At 54.1% G+C, this 16,419-nt stretch overlaps 1 long non-coding RNA gene across 1 annotated transcript in view; it reads left to right on the top strand.

Annotated features, from left to right (window-relative positions):
* The window catches only part of LOC308187252, a 99,625-nt gene extending 83,431 nt beyond the window's left edge, over window positions 1–16,194 (top strand). Inside the window, exon 2 of the long non-coding RNA XR_013944550.1 lies at window positions 16,146–16,194. This is a non-coding gene — a long non-coding RNA (uncharacterized lncRNA). The remainder of the gene's footprint in view (window positions 1–16,145) is intronic.
* The last annotated feature ends 225 nt before the right edge of the window (window positions 16,195–16,419 follow it).

The following is a 16,419-nucleotide window of genomic DNA, read 5'->3' as shown; positions in this document are numbered from 1 at the left end:
TGGGGATGCAGTGCAGTGAGTCCAGAGAGTGCACTGGCACCACTGGGGATGCAGTGCAGTGAGTCCAGAGAGTGCACTGGCACCACTGTGGATGCAGTGCAGTGAGTCCAGTGAGTGTACTGGCACCACTGGGGATGCAGTGCAGTGAGACCAGAGAGTTCAGTGGCACCACTGGCGATGCACTGCAGTGAGTCCAGAGAGTGCACTGGCACCACTGGAGATGCAGTACAGTGAGTCCAGTGAATGCACTGGAACCACTGGGGATGCAGTGCAGTGAGTCCAGAGAGTGCACTGGCACCACTGGGGATGCAGTGCAGTAAGTCCAGAGAGTGCACTGGCACCACCGATGATGCAGTACAGTGAGTCCAGTGAGTGCACTGACACCACTGGGGATGTAGTGCAGTGACTCGAGAGAGTGCACTGGCACCACTGGGGATGCACTGCAGTGAGTCCAGAGAGTGCACTGGCACTACTGGGGATGCAGTGCAGTAAGTCCAGAGAGTGCACTGGCACCACCGATGATGCAGTACAGTGAGTCCCGAGAGTGCACTGGCACCACCGGGGATGCAGTGCAGTGAGTCCAGAGAGCGCACTGGCACCACTGGGGATGCAGTGCAGTGAGTCCAGAGAGTGCACTGGCACTACTGGGGATGCAGTGCAGTGAGTCCAGAGAGTGCACTGGCACCACTCGGGATGCAGTGCAGTGAGTCCAGAGAGTTCACTGGCACCACTGGCGATGCACTGCAGTGAGTCCAGAGAGTGCACTGGCACCACTGGGGATGCAGTGCAGCGAGTCCAGAGACTTCACTGGCACCACTGGGGATGCACTACAGTGAGTCCAGAGATTGCACTGGCACCACTGGGGATGCAGTGCAGTGAGTCCAGAGAGTGCACTGGCACCACTGGGGATGCAGTGCAGTGAGTCCAGAGAGTGCACTGGCACCACTGGAGATGCACTGCAGTGAGTAGAGAGAGTGCACTGGCGCCACTAGGGATGCAGTGCAGTGTGTCCAGAGAGTACACTGGCACCACTGGGGATGCAGTGCAGTGAGTCCAGAGAGTGCACTGGCACCACTGGGGATGCACTTCAGTGAGTCCAGAGAGTGCACTGGCACCACTGGGGATGCACTGCAGTGAGTCCAGAGAGTGCACTGGCACCACTGGGGATGCACTGCAGTGAGTCCAGAGAGAGTGCACTGGCACCACTGGGGATGCAGTTCAGTGAGTCCAGAGAGTGCACTGGCACCACTGGGGATGCAGTACAGTGAGTCCAGAGAGTGCACTGGCACCACTGGGGATGCACTGCAGTGAGTCCAGAGAGTGCACTGGCACCACAGGGGATGCAGTGCAGTGAGTCCAGAGATTGCACTGGCACTACTGGGGATGCAGTGCAGTGAGTCCAGAGAGTGCACTGGCACCACTGGGGATGCAGTGCAGTGAGTCCAGAGAGTGCACTGGCACCACTAGGGATGCAGTGCAGTGAGTCCAGAGAGTGCACTGGCACCACTGGGGATGCAGTGCAGTGAGTCCAGAGAGTGCACTGGCACCACTGGGGATGCAGTACAGTGAGTCCAGAGAGTGCACTGGCACCACTGGGGATGCAGTGCAGTGAGTCCAGAGAGTGCACTGGCACCACTGGGGATGCACTTCAGTGACTCCAGAGAGTGCACTGGCACCACTGGGGATGCAGTGCAGTGAGTCCAAAGACTTCACTGGCACCACTGGGGATGCAGTGCAGTGAGTCCAGAGAGTGCACTGGCACCACTGGGAATGCAGTGAAGTGAGTGCAGAGAGTGCACTGGCACCACTGGGGATGCAGTGCAGTGAGTCCAGAGAGTGCACTGGCACCACTGGGGATGCAGTGCAGTGAGTCCAGTGAGTGTACTGGCACCACTGGGGATGCACTGCAGTGAGCCCAGAGAGTGCACTGGCACCACTGAGAATGCACTTCAGTGAGTCCAGAGAGTGCACTGGCACCACTGGGAATGCAGTACAGTGAGTCCAGAGAGTGCACTGGCACCACTGGGGATGCATTACAGTGAGTCCAGAGATTGCACTGGCACCACTGGGCATGCAGTGCAGTGAGTCCAGAGACTTCACTGGCACCACTGGGAATGCAGTGCAGTGAGTCCAGAGAGTGCACTGGCACCACTGGGGATGCAGTGCAGTGAGTCCAGAGAGTGCACTGGCAGCACTGGGGATGCAGTGCAGTGAGACCAGAGAGTACACTGGCACCACTGGCGATGCACTGCAGTGAGTCCAGAGAGTGCACTGGCACCACTGGAGATGCAGTACAGTGAGTCCAGTGAATGCACTGGAACCACTGGGGATGCAGTGCAGTGAGTCCAGAGAGTGCACTGGCACCACTGGGGATGCAGTGCAGTAAGTCCAGAGAGTGCACTGGCACCACCGATGATGCAGTACAGTGAGTCCAGTGAGTGCACTGGCACCACTGGGGATGTAGTTCAGTGACTCGAGAGAGTGCACTGGCACCACTGGGGATGCAGTGCAGTGAGTCCAGAGAGTACACTGGCACCACTGGTGATGCAGTGCAGTGAGTCCAGAGAGTGCACTGGCACCACTGGGGATGCAGTGAAGTGAGTGCAGAGAGTGCACTGGCACCACTGGGGATGCAGTGCAGTGAGTCCACAGAGTGCACTGGCACCACTGGGGATGCAGTGCAGTGAGTCCAGAGAGTGCACTGGCACCACTGTGGATGCAGTGCAGTGAGTCCAGAGAGTGTACTGGCACCACTGGGGATGCACTGCAGTGAGCCCAGAGAGTGCACTGGCACCACTGAGAATGCACTTCAGTGAGTCCAGAGAGTGCACTGGCACCACTGGGAATGCAGTACAGTGAGTCCAGAGAGTGCACTGGCACCACTGGGGATGCAGTGCAGTGAGTCCAGAGATTGCACTGGCACCACTGGGCATGCAGTGCAGTGAGTCCAGAGACTTCACTGGCACCACTGGGAATGCAGTGCAGTGAGTCCAGAGAGTGCACTGGCACCACTGGGGATGCAGTGCAGTGAGTCCAGAGAGTGCACTGGCAGCACTGGGGATGCAGTGCAGTGAGACCAGAGAGTTCACTGGCACCACTGGCGATGCACTGCAGTGAGTCCAGAGAGTGCACTGGCACCACTGGAGATGCAGTACAGTGAGTCCAGTGAATGCACTGGAACCACTGGGGATGCAGTGCAGTGAGTCCAGAGAGTGCACTGGCACCACTGGGGATGCAGTGCAGTAAGTCCAGAGAGTGCACTGGCACCACCGATGATGCAGTACAGTGAGTCCAGTGAGTGCACTGGCACCACTGGGGATGTAGTTCAGTGACTCGAGAGAGTGCACTGGCACCACTGGGGATGCAGTGCAGTGAGTCCAGACAGTACACTGGCACCACTGGTGATGCAGTGCAGTGAGTCCAGAGAGTGCACTGGCACCACTGGGCATGCCCTGCAGTGAGTCCCGAGAGAGCACTGGCACCATCGGAGATGCAGTGCAGTGAGTCCAGAGAGTGCACTGGCACCACTGGGGATGCACGGCAGTGAGTCCAGAGAGTGCACTGGCACTACTGGGGATGCAGTGCAGTGAGTCCAGAGAGTGCACTGGCACCACTGGGGATGCAGTGCAGTGAGTCCAGAGAGTGCACTGGCAGCACTGGAGATGCAGTGCAGTGAGTCCAGAGAGTGCACTGGCACCACTGGGGCTTCAGTGCAGTGAGTCCAGAGAGTGCACTGGCACCACTGGGGATGCACTGCAGTGAGTCCAGAGAGTGCACTGGCACCACTGGGGATGCAGTGCAGTGAGTCCAGAGAGTGCACTGGACCAGTGGGGAAGCAGTACTCTGAGTCCAGAGAGTGCACTGGCACCATTGGGGATGCACTTCAGTGACTCCAGAGACTGCACTGGTACCACTGGGGATGCACCTCAGTGAGTCCAGAGAGTGCACTGGCACCACTGGGGATGCACTGCAGTGAATCCAGAGAATGCACTGGCGCCACTGGGGATGCAGTGCAGTGTGTCCAGAGAGTGCACTGGCACCACTGGGGATGCAGTGCAGTGAGTCCAGAGAGTGCACTGGCACCACTGGGGATGCAGTGCAGTGAGTCCAGAGAGTGCACTGGCACCACTGGGGATGCACTGCAGTGAGTCCAGAGAGTGCACTGGCACCACTGGGGATGCAGTACAGTGAGTCCAGAGAGTGCACTGGCATCACTCAGGGTGCAGTGCAGTGAGTCCAGAGAGTGCACTGGCACCACCGGGGATGCACTGCAGTGAGTCCAGAGAGTGCACTGGCACCACTGGGGATGCAGTGCAGTGAGTCCAGAGAGTGCACTGGCACCACTGGGGATGCAGTGCAGTGAGTCCAGAGAGTGCACTGGCACCACTGGGGATGCAGTACAGTGAGTCCAGAGAGTGCACTGGCACCACTGGTGATGCAGTGCAGTGAGTCCAGAGAGTGCACTGGCACCACTGGGGATGCACTTCAGTGACTCCAGAGAGTGCACTGGCACCACTGGGGATGCACTTCAGTGAGTCCAAAGACTTCACTGGCACCACTGGGGATGCAGTGCAGTGAGTCCAGAGAGTGCACTGGCACCACTGGGGATGCAGTGAAGTGAGTGCAGAGAGTGCACTGGCACCACTGGGGATGCAGTGCAGTGAGTCCACAGAGTGCACTGGCACCACTGCGGATGCAGTGCAGTGAGTCCACAGAGTGCACTGGCACCACTGGGGATGCAGTGCAGTGGGTCCAGAGAGTGCACTGGCACCACTGGTGATGCAGTGCAGTGAGTCCACAGAGTGCACTGGCACCACTGGGGATGCAGTGCAGTGAGTCCAGTGAGTGTACTGGCACCACTGGGGATGCACTGCAGTGAGCCCAGAGAGTGCACTGGCACCACTGAGAATGCACTTCAGTGAGTCCAGAGAGTGCACTGGCACCACTGGGGATGCAGTGCAGTGAGACCAGAGAGTTCACTGGCACCACTGGCGATGCACTGCAGTGAGTCCAGAGAGTGCACTGGCACCACTGGGGATGCAGTGCAGTGAGTCCAGAGAGTGCACTGGCACCACTGGTGATGCACTGCAGTGAGTCCAGAGAGTGCACTGGCACCACTGGGGATGCAGTACAGTGAGTCCACATAGTGCACTGGCACCACTGGGAATGCAGTACAGTGAGTCCAGAGAGTGCACTGGCACCACTGGGGATGCAGTGCAGTGAGTCCAGAGATTGCACTGGCACCACTGGGCATGCAGTGCAGTGAGTCCAGAGACTTCACTGGCACCACTGGGAATGCAGTGCAGTGAGTCCAGAGAGTGCACTGGCACCACTGGGGATGCAGTGCAGTGAGTCCAGAGAGTGCACTGGCACCACTGGGGATGCAGTGCAGTGAGTCCACAGAGTGCACTGGCACCACTGGGGATGCACTGCAGTGAGTCCAGAGAGTACACTGGCACCACTGGGGATGCAGTACAGTGAGTCCAGAGAGTGCACTGGCACCACTGGGGATGCAGTGCAGTGAGTCCAGAGAGTGCACTGGCACCACTGGGGATGCACTACAGTGAGTCCAGAGATTGCACTGGCACCAATGGGGATACAGTGCAGTGAGTCCAGAGAGTGCACTGGCACCACTGGGGATGCAGTGCAGTGAGTCCAGAGAGTGCACTGGCAGCACTGGGGTTGCAGTCCAGTGAGTCCAGTGAATGCACTGGCACCACTGGGGATGCTGTGCAGTGAGTGCAGAGAGTGCACTAGCACCACCTGTGATGCAGTACAGTGTGTCCAGTGAGTGCACTGGCACCACTGGGGATGCAGTGCTGTGACTCCGGAGAGCGCACTGGCACCACTGGGGATGCCGTGCAGTCAGTCCAGTGAGTATACTGGCACCACTGGGGATGCAGTGCAGTGAGTCCAGAGAGTGCACTGGCACCACTGGGGATGCACTGCAGTGAGTCCAGAGAGTGCACTGGCACCACTGGGGATGTGTCCAGTGAGTCCAGTGAGTGCACTGGCACCACTGGGGATGCAGTGCAGTCAGTCCAGTGAGTGCACTGGCACCACTGGGGATGCAGTACAGTGAGTCCAGAGAGTGCACTGGCACCACTGGGGATGCCCTGCAGTGAGTCCAGAGAGTGCACTGGCACCACTGGGGATGCAGTGCAGTGAGTCCAGAGAGTTCACTGGCACCACTGGGGATGCTCTGCAGTGAGTCCAGAGAGTGCACTGGCACCACTGGGGATGCAGTGCTGTGACTCCAGAGAGTGCACTGGCACCACTGGGGATGCACTGCAGTGAGTCCAGAGAGTGCACTGGCACCACTGGGGATGCACTGCAGTGAGTCCAGAGAGTGCACTGGCACCACTGGTGATGCACTGCAGTGAGTCCACAGAGTGCACTGGCACCACTGGGGATGCAGTACAGTGAGTCCACAGAGTGCACTGGCACCACTGGGGATGCAGTACAGTGAGTCCAGAGAGTGCACTGGCACCACTGGGGATGCACTGCAGTGAGTCCAGAGAGTGCACTGGCACCACTGGGGATGCACTACAGTGAGTCCAGAGATTGCACTGGCACCACTGGGGATACAGTGCAGTGAGTCCAGAGAGTGCACTGGAACCACTGGGGATGCAGTGCAGTGAGTCCAGAGAGTGCACTGGCACCACTCGGGATGCAGTGCAGTGAGTCCAGAGAGTGCACTGGCACCACTGGGGATAGAGTGCAGTGAGTCCAGAGAGTGCACTGGCACCACTGGGGATGCAGTGCAGTGAGTCCAGAGAGTGCACTGGCACCACTGGGGATGCAGTGCAGTGAGTCCAGAGAGTGCACTGGCACCACTGGGGATGCAGTGCAGTGAGTCCAGAGAGTGCTCTGGCACCACTGGTGATGCAGTCCAGTGAGTCCAGTGAATGCACTGGCACCACTGGGGATGCTGTGCAGTGAGTCCAGAGAGTGCACTGGCACCACCTGTGATGCAGTACAGTGTGTCCAGTGAGTGCACTGGCACCACTGGGGATGCAGTGCTGTGACTCCGGAGAGCGCACTGGCACCACTGGAGATGCAGTGCAGTCAGTCCAGTGAGTACACTGGCACCACTGGGGATGCAGTGCAGTCAGTCCAGTGAGTGCACTGGCACCACTGGGGTTGCAGTACAGTGAGTCCAGAGAGTGCACTGGCACCACTGTGGATGCCCTGCAGTGAGTGCAGAGAGTGCACTGGCACCACTGGGGATGCACTGCAGTGAGTCCAGAGAGTGCACTGGCACCACTGGGGATGCACTGCAATGAGTCCAGAGAGTGCACTGGCACCACTGGGGATGCAGTGCAGTGAGTCCAGACAGTGCACTGTCACCACTGGGGATGCACTGCAGTGAGTCCAGAGAGTGCACTGGCACCACTGGGGATGCAGTACAGTGAGTCCAGAGAGTGCACTGGCACCACTGGGGATGCAGTGCAGTGAGTCCAGAGAGTGCACTGGCACCACTGGGGATGCAGTGCAGTGAGTCCAGAGAGTGCACTGGCACCACTGGGGATGCAGTGAAGTGAGTGCAGAGAGTGCACTGGCACCACTGGGGATGCACTGCAGTGAGTCCAGAGAGTGCACTGGCACCACTGGGGATGCACTTCAGTGAGTCCAGAGAGTGCACTGGCACTACTAGGGATGCAGTGCTGTGAGTCCAGAGAGTGCACTGGCACCACTGGGGATGCAGTGCAGTGAGTCCAGAGAGTGCACTGGCACCACTGGGGATGCAGTGCAGTGAGTCCAGAGAGTGCACTGGCACCACTGGGGATGTACTGCAGTGAGTCCAGAGATTGCACTGGCACCACTGGGGATGCAGTACAGTGAGTCCACAGAGTGCACTGGCACCACTGGGGATGCAGTACAGTGAGTCCAGAGAGTGCACTGGCACCACTGGGGATGCAGTGCAGTGAGTCCAGAGAGTGCTCTGGCACCACTGTTAATGCAGTGCAGTGAGTGCAGAGAGTGCACTGGCACCACTGGGGATGCAGTGCAGTGAGTGCAGAGAGTGCACTGGCACCACTGGGGATGCAGTGCAGTGAGTCCAGAGAGTGCACTGGCACCACTGGGGATGCACTGCAGTGAGTCCAGAGAGTGCACTGGCACCACTGGGGATGCAGTGCAGTGAGTCCAGAGAGTGCACTGGCACCACTGGGGATGTACTGCAGTGAGTCCAGAGATTGCACTGGCACCACTGGGGATGCAGTACAGTGAGTCCACAGAGTGCACTGGACCACTGGGGATGCAGTACAGTGAGTCCAGAGAGTGCACTGGCACCACTGGGGATGCACTGCAGTGAGTCCAGAGAGTGCACTGGCACCACTGTGGATGCACTACAGTGAGTCCAGAGATTGCACTGGCACCACTGGGGATACAGTGCAGTGAGTCCAGAGAGTGCACTGGCACCACTGGGGATGCAGTGCAGTGAGTCCAAAGACTTCACTGGCACCACTCGGGATGCAGTGCAGTGAGTCCAGAGAGTGCACTGGCACCACTGGGGATACAGTGCAGTGAGTCCAGAGAGTGCACTGGCACCACTGGGGATGCAGTGCAGTGAGTCCAGAGAGTGCACTGGCACCACTGGGGATGCAGTGCAGTGAGTCCAGAGACTTCACTGGCACCACTGGGAATGCAGTGCAGTGAGTCCAGAGAGTGCTCTGGCACCACTGGGGATGCAGTCCAGTGAGTCCAGAGAGTGCACTGGCACCACTGGGGATGCTGTGCAGTGAGTGCTGAGAGTGCACTGGCACCACATGTGATGCAGTACAGTGTGTCCAGTGAGTGCACTGGCACCACTGGGGATGCACTGCAGTGAGTCCAGAGATTGCACTGGCACCACTGGGGATGCAGTGCAGTCTGTCCAGTGAGTGCACTGGCACCACTGGGGATGCAGTGCAGTGAGTCCAGAGATTGCACTGGCACCACTGGGTATGCAGTGCTGTGACTCCAGAGAGTGCACTGGCACCACTGGGGATGCAGTGCTGTGACTCCAGAGAGCGCACTGGCACCACTGGGGATGCACTGCAGTGAGTCCAGAGAGTGCACTGGCACCACTGGGGATGCAGTGCAGTGAGTCCAGAGAGTGCACTGGACCAGTGGGGATGCAGTACAATGAGTCCAGAGAGTGCACTGGCACCACTGGGGATGCAGTGCAGTGAGTCCAGAGAGTGCACTGGCACCACTGAGAATGCACTTCAGTGACTCCAGAGAGTGCACTGGCACCACTGGGGATGCAGTGCAGTGAGTCCAGAGAGTGCACTGGCACCACTGGGGATGCACCTCAGTGAGTCCAGAGAGTGCACTGGCACCACTGGGGATGCAGTGCAGTGAGTCCAGAGAGAGCACTGGCACCACTGGGGATGCACTACAGTGAGTCCACAGAGTGCACTGGCACCACTGGGGATGCTCTGCAGTGAGTCCATAGATTGCACTGGCACCACTGGGGATGCAGTACAGTGAGTCCAGAGAGTGCGCTGGCACCACTGGGGATGCAGTGCTGTGACTCCAGAGAGCGCACTGGCACCACTGGGGTTGCAGTGCAGTGAGTGCAGAGAGTGCACTGGCACCACTGGGGATGCACTGCAGTGAGTTCAGAGAGTGCACTGGCACCACTGGGGATGGGTTTCAAGCCAACTGCATTAACCGCTCATGCTTCTTTCTTATGAGACGTTAGTAAACCAATTACATAGCCTTGTCAAGACTAAATCACAGGTAAAAATCCTGTACATCTCATGTGGCCAACCACTCCCAACTAGGATTCCAAGAACCTGGAGGTTCGGTGAAAATAGGGCTAGTGCTATTAGAGGGGTGATTATTAGGGTAAGCCCTAAGCTGTCTTTAATGGAGAAGTATGGGTGGAATGGGATTTTGTCGCAGTCTGATACGATTCCTAGTGGGTTATTTGAGCCTGATTCGTGTAGGAAGGTTAGGTGGACTAGGGTGATTCCTGCAATTAGGAAGGGCAGTAGGAAGTGGATGGCGAAGAATCGGGTTAAGGTTGGATTGTCTACTGAGAATCCTCCTCAGGCTCATTCTACTAGAGTTTGCCCAATGTACGGGATGGCTGAGAATAGGTTGGTGATTACGGTGGCCCCTCAGAATGACATTTGTCCTCATGGGAGGACATACCCTATGAAGGCAGTTGCTATTAGGGTGAGTAGGAGGATTACTCCTGTGTTTCAGGTTTCTTTGTATAGGTAGGAGCCGTAGTAGAGGCCTCGTCCGATGTGTAAGTAGATGCAGATAAAGAAGAGCGAAGCACCGTTGGCGTGGAGGTTGCGGATGAGCCATCCGTACTGGACGTCTCGGCATGTGTGAGCTACTGAGGAGAAGGCGAGTGAAGTGTCTGCGGTGTAGTGTATGGCTAGTAGCAGGCCTGTTAGGATTTGTGTGGCTAAGCAGATGGCTAGAAGGGAGCCGAAGTTTCATCAGGCAGAGATGTTGGAGGGGGCGGGTAGGTCGATTAGGGAGTTGTTGATTATTTTTAGTAGGGGATGGGATTTGCGGATGTTAGGGGCCATTAGTGAGTCTGTGTGTTATTAGGATTATTACCAGGATGGAGAGGGCGAAGGATCCTAGGTAGGCCTTAATTAGCCCTGTGTGTATTGAGGTTGCGGCTTTGCTTGCGGCTACTTGTAGTTCAGCAAGGCCCTCTGGCCCTATTTTTTTGAGTCAGGAGAGGTCGATCAAGTGTAGGGCAATGTTTTGTCCCTTTTCTAGTAGGTTTTTGGAGAAGAATCGGTGTACTAGGGGGTTGAAGTACCCTAATGCAGAGGAGAAGTTTATGAGGGGGTTTGGTTTGGGGTGAGTGAGGGTGTGTGTTATGTTCGATAGTTCTAGGGCTAGGATGATTCCTAGGATTGTTATGAGGATGGCAGCGGTTTTGGTGATAAGGGGTATGGTTATTGGGGGGGTTTTGGTTGGTGTGATGAAAGAGGTAATGATTATTCCTGCTGTAATGCTGCCTAGGGCGAGTCGGGTTAGGGGGGGCGGTGATTAGTGGGTTGTTTTCGTTTATTGATACTATTGGGGGGATTCGGGTTTGTCCAGCTTGGACTAGGATGGTTATGCGGATGCTGTAGGTTGCGGTGAATGCTGTGGCTATAAGGGTTAGGAGTAGGGCTCAAGTATTTAGGTATGATGTGTTTAAGCTTTCGATGATGAGGTCTTTTGAGTAGAATCCGGCTAGGAATGGGGTTCCTATCAGCGCCAGGTTTCCGATGGTTAGGCAGGAAGTAGTGACTGGGAGTATTTTCTGTAGGCCTCCTATCTTTCGGATGTCTTGTTCTCCGTTTAGGTTGTGGATGATAGACCCTGAGCATAGGAATAGTATGGCTTTAAAGAAGGCATGGGTTGAGATGTGTAGGAAGGCTAGTTGTGGGAGGTTTAGTCCGATAGTGACTATTATTAGTCCTAGTTGGCTGGATGTTGAGAAAGCAATGATTTTTTTGATGTCATTTTGGGTTAGGGCGCATGTGGCAGTGAATAGGGTTGATAGAGCACCTAGGCATAGGCAGGCAGTTAGGGCTGTGTGGTTGGTGGCTAGCAGGGGGTGCATGCGGATGAGCAGGAAGATTCCAGCTACTACTATGGTACTGGAGTGCAGTAGGGCTGATACTGGGGTGGGGCCTTCTATTGCTGCGGGCAGTCATGGGTGGAGTCCAAATTGGGCGGATTTTCCTGCGGCTGCGAGGATTAATCCTATGAGGGGGAGGATTGGGGTTTGGTGGGGGTGTACGGCTTGTTGGATCTCTCAGGTGTTGAATGTTGAAGCTAGTCATGCTATGCTCAGGATCAGTCCGATGTCTCCGATTCGATTGTAGATTACGGCTTGTAGGGCGGCGGTGTTGGCATCTGCTCGGCCTTGTCATCAGCCGATGAGAAGGAAGGACATGATTCCTACTCCTTCCCAGCCTACGAATAGGAGGAATATGTTGTTTGCGGTTGTTAGGAGGAGTATGGCGACTAGGAATGTCAGTAGGTAGGTGAAAAATTTTGTTACGTATGGCTCTGAGGCCATGTATCATATGGCGAATTGTAGGATTGATCATGTTACAAATAGGGCGATTGGAAGAAATGTTATTGAGTATTGGTCTATTTTTAGGCTCAGGGGGATTTTAAAGTTTATAATGAATTTTCACTCCCAGTGGCAGGTGACAGATTCTACTCCCGAGTAGATGAATGCGGTTGTAGGGGCTAGGCTAATTAGGAATGCGGTTTTAACAGCGCGGGTGGTGGCTTGTGGGGTGTTTTTAAAGTTTTTAAATAGAAATGGCAGGATGATTGGGGTTAGGAGGATTGTCAGCGTGAGTAGTGTGAGGGAGTTGATTAGTAGTGTGGGGTTCACTCCTTTTACTTGGATTTGCACCAAGATGGGTGGTTCCTAAGACCAGTGGATTGCTGTTATCCTTTAAAAGTAAGGGGGCTGAGGTTTTAGGCTCAGATGTAAGAGTTAGCAGCTCTTGTTGGTTAAACCCTCCCCTCGGCAGGTAAGAAGGTTTGAACTTCTATTCTTAGAATCACAGTCTAATGTTTGGTTTAAACTATACTTGCATGAGGGGATTCCGGAGATCAGTTCGGGTTTGAGGATTAGGAGGAATATTGGGATAATGTGGAGTGTTATGAGCAGGTGTTCTCGCGTGGTTGAGTTTTGCATAGATGTGATGTGGGAGGGGATTGAGCCTCGTTGGGTCATTAGTAGTATGAATAAGGTGTAGGAGGCGGTTAGTAGGGTTGCGATTCCTGTTAGGATGATCGTGAAGGCAGATCAGTTGAATAAGGTGATTATAATGGTTAGCTCTGCTATGAGGTTTGTTGTTGGGGGTAAGGCTATGTTTGTTAGATTGGCCAGCAATCATCAGGTAGCTATGAGTGGTAGGAGAGGTTGTAGGCCTCGTGTGAGTAGTAGAATTCGGCTGTGCGTACGTTCATAGTTTGTGTTGGCTAGGCAGAATAGTATGGAGGAAGTTAGTCCATGGGAAATTATTAGGATCATTGCCCCTGAGAATGATCAGTGGGTTTGGATTATTCCTGCGGCGATAACTAGGCCTATGTGGCTAACGGATGAATAAGCGATTAGTGATTTTAGGTCTGTCTGTCGTAGGCAGATTGAGCTAGTCATTAGGGCGCCTCATAGGGCCAGGGTTAGGAAGGGGTAGTGCAGGAGGTTGGACAGTGGGCCCATAAATAGAGTGACTCGTATAATTCCGTATCCTCCTAGCTTTAGTAGTAGGGCGGCGAGGAGTATTGAGCCTGCGATGGGTGCTTCTACGTGGGCTTTTGGCAGTCAGAGGTGTAGGCCGTATAGTGGGGCTTTTACTATGAATGCTACGAGCAGTGCTAGACCTGATAGTATTCCTGTCCATGAGGTGGATAGGGTTGGGTGGGTTAGTTGTAGGGTTGGCAGGTGCAGGGTGCCAATTTTCACGTATAGGTGTATGATTGTGATTAGCAGGGGTAGAGAGCTTACTGGCGTGTAGAATAGCAGGTAGATGCCAGCGCTTAGGCGTTCTGGTTGGTTCCCCCATCGGGTGATTAAGATTAGGGTGGGAATGAGGGTTGCTTCAAATGAGATGTAAAATAGTGCTAGTTCTGTGGTGGAAAAGGCTAGTAGGATGAATGGCTGGACTGCGACTAAGGTTGAGATAAAGATTCGTTTGCGTTGTAGGGGTTCTTGTTGCAGGTGGTTTTGGCTTGCTATGATTATGAGTGGGAGTAGTCAGCAGGATAGTACTAGGAGGGGGGATGAGATTTGGTCAATTCCTGTTCAGTTGGATAAAAATTTGTAGGGGTAGTAGGTTGGGATTAATCACTGTAGGCTTAGGGCAGCGATTAGGAGGCTGTATAAGGTGGTGTTAGTCCATAGAAATTTTGGTGGAGACAGCAGGGCTGTTGGAAGAAGTATGATTGTGGGTAGGATGATTTTTAGCATTGCAGGAGGTTTAGGTTGTGTAGATGGTCGGAGCCATGTGTGCGGGTGGAGGCTACTAGGATGGCCAGGCCTGTGCCCGCCTCACACGCTGAGAAGGTTAGCATGAGAATTGGTACCATGGTGAATGAGGAGACTTGGTTTTCGATGGATCATATTGATAGGCCTACGAATATCGATAATATTATGCTTTCAAGGCATAGTAGGGCGGATACTAGGTGGGTTCGGTGGAAGGCTAGTCCTAGTCCGCTGAAAATGAAGGCTGAGTAGAAGCTTAAATGTAGGGGCGACATAAGAAAGTTACAGGGTTGGCTGTAATCTGCTGGGTCGAAACCAGCTATCTTTTTGGTTAGACTAACTTTCTGTTATTCTGCTCATTCTAGGCCCCCTTGAATTCACTCGTAGGCCAGTCCGAGTGTTAGGAGAAGGAGGATCACTACAGTTCAGGTGAGGGTCATTAGGGGGGATTGGAGTTGGACGGCTCATGGCAGGGGGAGTAGGAGGGCGATTTCTAGGTCGAATAGGACGAACAGGATGGCTACTGAGGAAGAATCGGACTGAGAATGGTAATCGAGCAGATCCAAGTGGGTCGAATCCACATTCGTACGGTGAGAGTTTCTCTGAGTCGGGGTTTATTTGGGCGAGTCAGAAGTTTAATGCGGTTAGGGCGGCGCTTAGGATTGATGATAGGGCGAATATGAACATGAGTGCGTTCATTGCTCTCCTCTGGGTTTATACCAGATTCCAGAGATTGGAAGTCAATTGTAATTAATATACTAGAAGAGCAAGATCCTCATCAGTAGATGGTTATGTAGAGGAATAGTCAGATGACGTCTACGAAGTGTCAGTATCAGGCTGCTGCCTCGAATCCGAAGTGGTGGTCTGAGGTAAAGTGGAACTTGATCAGTCGGAAGAGGCAGACGGTCAGGAAGGAGGATCCGATGATTACGTGGAGTCCGTGGAATCCAGTGGCAACGAAGAAGGTAGATCCGTAGACGCTATCGGCGATTGAGAATGGGGCTTCGTGGTATTCTATTGCTTGTAGGGCTGTGAAGTAGAATCCCAGGAGGATCGTTAGGGTTAGGGCGTGGATGGTGTGTTTTCGGTTTCCTTCTGTGATGCTGTGATGGGCTCACGTTACGGTAACGCCTGAGGCTAGTAGGATGGCTGTGTTTAGTAGGGGGACTTCTATCGGGTTGAGTGGTTTGATTCCTGTTGGGGGTCATTGGCCTCCTAGTTCTGGGGTTGGGGCCAGGCTCGAGTGGAAGAACGCTCAGAAGAACCCTAAGAAGAAGAATGCTTCGGATGTGATGAAAAGGATTATGCCGTATCGTAGGCCTTTTTGGACTGTGGGAGTGTGATGGCCTTGGAAGGTGCTTTCTCGTACAATGTCTCGTCATCATTGGAGTATTACTAGGAGTATTGAGATGAGGCCTAGGGTTAGTAGTATGGATGAGTTGTAGTGGAATCACATGATTAATCCTGAGGTTGTGAGTAGGGCGGCGGCTGCCCCGAAGATTGGTCAAGGGCTTGGGTCAACTATGTGGTATGAGTGTGCTTGGTGTGCCATTAGATGTTTTCTTGTAAGTATAGGCTTAGAAGGAGCACGAAGACGTAGGCCTGGATTATGGCTACTGCTACTTCTAGGATGGTTAGGAGTAGTAGGATGATTATTGTTAGGATGGATACTGCAGGAAGGGTGGGTATTAATGCAATGGAGGCTGTAGAGATGAGTTGGATGAGTAAGTGTCCTGCTGTAAGGTTGGCTGTAAGGCGGACTCCGAGGGCTAGGGGGCGGATTAGTAGGCTGGTTGTTTCGATCAGGATTAGTGCGGGGATTAGGGGTGTAGGGGTACCTTCGGGTAATAGGTGGGCTAAAGAGGCTGATGGTTGGTTTCGTAGGCCTGTTAGTAGTGTGGCGAGCCATAGTGGGAAGGCTAGGGCTATGTTCATAGATAGTTGGGTGGTTGGGGTGAATGTATATGGAAGGAGGCCTAGAAGGTTGATTGTAGGAAGTATGATTATTAGAGATGTAAATATTATGGCTCATTTGTGGCCATTTTTGTTGAGTGGGACTATTAGTTGTTTTGTGATTAGGTGAAGGAGTCATGTTTGGATAGTAGAAAGGCGGTTGTTGATTCATCGGTTGTTTGGGGACGGGAATAGTAGGGCTGGGAAGAGTAGGGATAGTAGGATTAAGGGGATGCCGAATAGATTGGGGCTGGAAAATTGGTCAAAGAAGCTTAGGTTCATGGTCAGGATCATGGTGTGGGTTTGGTAGTGAGGGAGGTCTTATTTGATGGGGGGTTGGTTGTGGTGAAGGCTAGTAGTTTTGGTTGGATGAGGAGTGCTAGGGTTAATCAGGTTATAATTATGATTGAAAATCATGGTGCGGGGTTAAGCTGTGGCATATCATTAAGGAGGGGGAAGTCCCTCTTTGGCTAGCTTAAAAGGCTAGTGCTGTTGCATAGCTT

The sequence above is a fragment of the Anser brachyrhynchus genome (genome assembly GCF_964034855.1).
Source record: "Anser brachyrhynchus genome assembly, contig: SCAFFOLD_95, whole genome shotgun sequence".
Taxonomy (NCBI): domain Eukaryota; kingdom Metazoa; phylum Chordata; class Aves; order Anseriformes; family Anatidae; genus Anser; species Anser brachyrhynchus.
This window is presented reverse-complemented; position numbering and strand designations above follow the sequence as displayed.